Source organism: Mustela nigripes, chromosome 2 (genome assembly GCF_022355385.1).
Source record: "Mustela nigripes isolate SB6536 chromosome 2, MUSNIG.SB6536, whole genome shotgun sequence".
Taxonomy (NCBI): domain Eukaryota; kingdom Metazoa; phylum Chordata; class Mammalia; order Carnivora; family Mustelidae; genus Mustela; species Mustela nigripes.
In genome coordinates this window covers 69,384,655-69,391,170 of record NC_081558.1, presented here as the reverse complement: position 1 = coordinate 69,391,170, position 6,516 = coordinate 69,384,655, and the positions used below count along the sequence as shown (strand labels likewise).

At 35.9% G+C, this 6,516-nt stretch overlaps 1 long non-coding RNA gene across 2 annotated transcripts in view; it reads right to left on the bottom strand.

The window, feature by feature from the left end:
• The window catches only part of LOC132009937 (uncharacterized), a 149,582-nt gene that overhangs the window by 40,127 nt on the left and 102,939 nt on the right, over positions 1 to 6,516 (bottom strand). The gene's annotated exons all lie outside the window — the stretch shown is intronic.

Here is a 6,516-nt window from a genome sequence, read left to right as displayed (position 1 = left end):
ATCCAAGAGCATGGAATGGTCTTCCATATTTTTGTTTCTTCTTCAATATCTTTCATGAGTGTTCTGTATTCCTTGAGTACAGATCCTTTACTTCTTTGGTTAGGTTTATTCCAAGGTATCTTATGGTTCTTGGTGCTAGAGTAAATGGAATCGATTTTCTAATTTCCCTTTCTGTATTTTCATTGTTAGTGTATAAGAAAGCCACTGATTTCTGTACATTGACTTTGTATCCTGCCACATTACTGAACTGCTGTATGAGTTCTAGTAGTTTTGGGATGGTGTCTTTTGGGTTTTCCATATAAAGAATCATGTCATCTGTGAAGAGAGAGAGTTTGACTTCTTCATTGCCAATTTGGATACCTTTTATTTCTCTTTGTTGTCTGATTGCTGTTGCTAGGACTTCTAATACTACGTTGAACAAGAGCGGTGAGAGTGGGCATCCTTGTCGTGTTCCTGATCTCAACGGGAAGGCTGCAAGCTTTTTCCCATTGAGGATGATATTTGCTGTGGATCTTTCATAGACAGATTTGATGAAGTTCAGGAATGTTTCCTCTATCCCTGTATTTTGAAGTGTTTTAATCAGGAACGAATGCTGGATTTTGTCAAATGCTTTTTCTGCATCAATTGAGAGGACCATGTAGTTCTTCTCTCTTCTCTTATTGATTTGTTCTATCATATTGATTGATTTGTGAATGTTGAGCCATCCTTGTAACCCAGGGATGAATCCCACCTGGTCATGGTGGATAATGTTTTTAATGTACTGTTGGATCCTGTTTGTTAGGATCTTGTTGAAAATCTTAGCATCCATATTCATCAATGATATTGGTCTGAAATTCTTTTTTGGTAGGGTCTTTGCCTGGTTTGGGGATCAGGGTAATGCTGGCTTCATAAAAAGAGTCTGGAAGTTTTCCTTCTGCTTAAATTGTTTGAAACAGCTTCAGGAGAATAGGTGTTATTTCTTCTTTGAAAGTTTGATAGAACTTCCCAGGAAATTTTTCAGGTCCCGGGCTCTTGTTTTTTGGGAGGTTTTTGATCACTGCTTCAATCTCGTTAGTAGATATTGGTCTATTCAGGTTGTCAATTTCTTCCTGGTTCAATTTTGGGAGTTTATAGTTTTCCAGGAATGCATCCATTCATCTAGGTTGCTTAGCTTATTGGCATATAATTGTTGATAATAACTTCTGATGATTGTTTCTACTTCCTTGGTGTTAGTTGTGATCTTTCCCTTTTCATTCATAATTTTATGAATTTGGGCTTTCTCTCTTTTCTTTTGGATTAGTGTGGCCAATGGTTTACCGATCTTATTGATTCTTTCAAAAAACCAGCTTCTAGATTCATTGATACGTTCTACTGTACATCTGGTTTCTACCTCATTGATCTCTGCTCTAATCTTGATTACTTCCCTTCTTATGTGTGGAGTTGGTTTGATTTGTTGTTGGTTCTCCAGCTCTTTAAGGTGTAGAGCCAGCTGGTGTATTCTGGATTTTTTGATTTTTTTGAGGGAGGCTTGGATGGCTATGTATTTCCCCCTTAGGACTGCCTTTGCTGTATCCCATAGGTTTTGGACTGAAGTGTCTTCATTCTTTTTGGTTTCCATGAATTGTTTAAGTTCTTCTTTGATCTTCTGGTTGATCCAAGCATTCTTAAACAAGGTGGTCTTTAGCTTCCAGGTGTTTGAGTTCCTTCCGAACTTTTCCTTGTGATTGAGCTCCAGTTTCAAAGCACTGTGATCTGAGAATATGCAGGGAATAATGTCAGTCTTTTGGAGAAATTTCTTTTTATTCTGAGTTTTCTGAGAGTTTTATCATTCATGGGTGCTGGATTTTGTGAAATGTTTTTCTGCATCTGTTGAAATGGCCAAACAGTCTTGGTCTCTCATTCTATTAACATGGTGTATTACATTAATTGTGGAATTTTGGGGGGTGTTAAACCAACCTTGAAATATTGGATAAATCCTGTTTGGTTGTGCTATATTATTTTTTACATGTTGCTGCATTCAGTTTGCTAATAATTTCCTGAGATTTTTTTGCATTGTACATTCATAAGGGATATTGGCTTTACTATCAGGATAATCTTAGTCTGACAGAATGAATTGGAAAGTTTTTTTCTCCTCCTTTATTTTCTGTGTAAGAGTTTCTGAAGGATTAGTATTAATTCTTCTTTAGATGTTTGGTAGAATTCACCACTGAAGCCACCTGGGTTGTTACTTTCACTTGTTGGAAAACTTCCAATTACTACTTCAATGTCTTTATTTCTCTTTAAATCTAGTCAATTTTTTTTAACTTCTTGAGTCATTTTGTTAAATTTTTGCCTTTCCAGGTACCTCTCCATTTCAACTAAGCTGTCTAATTTGCTGGCATACAAGTGTTCATAGTATTACGTTATTTAATATTTAAACATTTAACATTAAAAGTATTTCCTGGGCATGGACATCTTTGCCTTCTGTTGCAAATAATGTCAATCCCTTTCAGCAGGAGATCTGCCAGTCTTGTGGCCTGTCCCACTGAGATAGAACCCCTGTGCTACAGGACTGGAGTTGGGGGAAATGGGAACTGCTGAAAACTAAAAGATTCCTCCCATTTCTATAAGCACATCCAATTTGTTGTATGCTTTGGTCAATCTTCAGAATCATTAAAGGTTGTTTATTAAAATTTTGTTCAGTTTTATTACTTCTTTTTGGTGAAAGGATTTTCCAAGTTTGTTCTTCAGCTGTTTTGGAAGTCTTTCTCCCACCTCCACCATTTGCATTTATTTCAGTTATTTATACAAATGCAAAGTTATTCCTGCTATCTTATTTTAGTTTTATATTTACCACACTTCATGGTCTCATTCCCTGCAGGTTGCTTTTTAGCGAATTGACTACATTTTCTTTAATCCTTTTCCTTCTTAATGATGTAAGAATTTAGAGAATATTTTTTGTCTTCTGGCAGTTATCTTTAACTTCTAAATAAATACTTGAAAACACATTTTTCTATTCACACTTAAAGTTAATAAGGGTCTATATAACCTTTCCGAATAAAACATGACCTTAGCAAGTTTTTATTTTTCTAGTCTCTCCACCAACTCCCTACTGCCCCCACTGCAGTAACTTCCCTTGTTAAGACCATTTAGCATTTTATCTCTAATCTTAATTTTTATTATTTTTGTTAAGTAATCAATGCTTTTTTTAGGTGGCTGTGAATTTTCTTCATTTTTTTGCCACCATTCTTTTTTCACTGCCACCCCCACCCCAGCCATCACTCACATGGTCATTGTCTAGTCTAGACTGCCATCCATAATAAATGAATCAGTACCTAATTCTCTAATTTAAATATCCCAGTATCTGAACATAATTGCCTTTCCTTCTATGTCATTACTCTGGTTCTGTCTTGGAAGAAGATATCTGATTTTACTGAAGCTTTCAAATCTTTGACTTTATCTTTTATCACCATCCTTCACTGTCTATTTCCCTCCCTGCTCCCTTTAGATTATAGAGACAATGCAGTATAACTATCTTCTTGTAAACACCCTTTGTCCCTCTCTCCCTTCATAATTACTTCTGGAAAAACAACCCTGTTAAACCCTAGTTTTCTGCTTTCTCCATGTTTGTACCCAAGAAGCTGAATAATACTGGGAAAATGACATTAAATTACTTCAAATTTGTGGCTTTAGATCTCACATGGGCACTCAACACATCAGACATGCCTACTATTCTCCCCCAATAAGGTTATCCTTCTACCCTCTCAAACAGCTATTTCACTTCTCTTCTACCCTTAAGCCTCCAATATCCTCTCACCTCATAATCTCAGCTAAGACCTCAACTCCAACTTCATAGAGAAAATCAATTAATTAGAAGGAGAGTGACCTTGTCCTTCTACCTTTTGTCTGACATTCTGCCTGCATTTGTACCCCGATTTATAATGGAAGATTTGCACCATGTCCTGTTTGAGGTCTGCGTTTCACCCCGTTTCCCTCTCTCAACTCAAGGATTCCCTATTCCCATTATCTCCTTTCTGTCCTCTATCAATACTTTTTCCCTTTCAACTAGGTCATTTCAGACACACATACTTTAACATTTCCCATCTTAAATAAGATCCTTTTCATCTAATATCTCCTTCTAGCTTTCCGATTTCCCTGTTCTCAGTCATGGCTAATTCATCAAAACATGTAAATATAAGCAAATCTTTCAAATTTCTTGCCTACAATTTTCACACCAGTTACTCCAGCCACATTCAATCCACACTGACAGGGCTTCTCTTAAGGTTGCCTTTGACCTACATCTTGACAAAGCTGAAGGTCAGTTTTCTGTTCCCATCTGACTTCTCAGTGGCATCTGATCCAATGGACCCTTCACATCTTTGAAACACTACTTCATCTGATTCTGAGATAACACATTCTTCTTTTTTTTCCCTCTCTGTCCCACTGCCCATGCTTCCTCAGACTCTTTAGTTGGCTGCTGCTTCTGTGCTAGATCTTGAAATGCTATGATGCCCAAGTTTCTTTACTTGGCCCTTTTCTCTATCTAGACACTATGGGTGGTGTCCTATAGTCTCAGGTATATATACATATATGACTCAAAGTTTAAATAGCGACCAGATCTTTCCTCTGAGTTTTAGACGTATGTATTCAACCATCTACACAATGTTTTCATTTGTTTGCCTATCAAACATCTCCTACTTCATGTATTCAAAGAGATGGTTATAATAGTCTCCCCCATACTAGCCTCAACCATTCCCTCTAGGTCATCCCTGTAGTACAACATGTCACCACCCTCTATCATTTTAGTCCAATTTACCTTCCTCTCTCCCCAAACAACTTTAATAATTTTAATAACCTCCTTAATTATCTTACTATCTCACCCTTGTCTCCATAACAGTCAGAATAAAATAAAGACTGAAATGTTTTAGGTCTAGAGAAAAGTAACTTCCACATAACCATAATTCAACATAAGAAATAAAATACTACTGAGATAGTTGAAGCCTCCATGATATCCTCTCTTACTCCCCTGTCTGGGAGTTACTGTCCTTTTTAATTTGGTAGCTATTATTTCCACACATGTATTTATATCTTTATACTCTAATATATATATATGTATAAAGTATATATATAAGAATATATATACTCTTTCTCTCTCTCTCTCTCTATATATATATATACTGTGTGTGTATATATATACACACACTCTAATATATATATATATTAGGGTATTAAGTATATATATAAAGTGTATATAAAGTATATATATACTTAATACCCTAATATATATATGAGTGTATATATATATGAATATATATTTATATCTTTATACTCTAATATATATATACTTTATACAGTACATTTATATATATACTATATATATATTCTTTAAATATATATAAATATAGTATATATACTGTATATATAAAAATATATATCTAATATATATATTAGAGTATATATATACACACACACACACATATATATATCCCTAAGTAATATGTACTTTTGTTTTTCATGCTTTATAACACTTTAGAAACATTATGCACCTAGAAAATAAGAATATAGTTTGCTTCAGAAAATAGTTCTTTGACTTGAGAAGTTTCTAACCTGCTAAACTGAAGCCACTGTGTGGAACTTTTTATCCCTTGGCTTCATATGTTTTCCTTAGGGATGCCTGTGACATTCCAAATGACTGCAGTTCCCTTTTTTTCTGACCTCAAGATAATGGCATCCACATTTGAGCAATTCACGTATAGACTTTTGACTCTTATTTTATGAACTGACCCACCCTTGGCTTATTCTGATTTTTCCTTTGTCCCCACTGTTCACTGACATTACTTGAAATCATGCATATATTTGTATAAGTGACTACAAAACTTTTTCTAATAATTGGGCAAGGCCTAGGTAAGTAAATAAGTAAGTAAATTTGACACATCCTAGAAGAAAGAGAAGAATTTGATACAGACCCCTTGCATGGTTGTCATAGAAAGCCTTCTTTTTTTTGCATTCAGGATTTTGTGCCACCACAACTGACCAGCTCACCTTGTACTATCACAGAGGCTAATCTGATGTTTTATTAACATTTTAGGATTAACTGCATTATTCAAAACTGCATTGTAAAGCACCACAATCCATAAACCAGCTGCTTAAACACTTTATCATGCAATGTCAACACAATGACATTCCACGTCTCCCTTGCCATTGAAGTAGGGAGGTGCAGTAAGGACGTAGGAAGTTTCTCTCAGAAGTCATATTTATAATATATTTATGGTCACCTCCATTAAACTTTATGTTTCTTTGAAATAATTCTAGTGTTCAGTTTCTAGGAGAGGTGCGTACCAAGGAAGGCTGTTGTTTTGTCAGAAGGTGAGACTGTGGGGCACCTGGGTGGCTCAGGTGCCTCTGAGCCTCTGCCTTCGGCTCAGGTCATGGTCTCAGGGCCCTGGAATCGAGCCCTGCACCGGGCTCTCTGCTCTCCAGGGAGCCTGCTTTCCTCTCTTTCTGCCTGCCTCTCTGCCTACGTGTGATCTCTGTCTCTCAAATAAATAAGATCTTTAA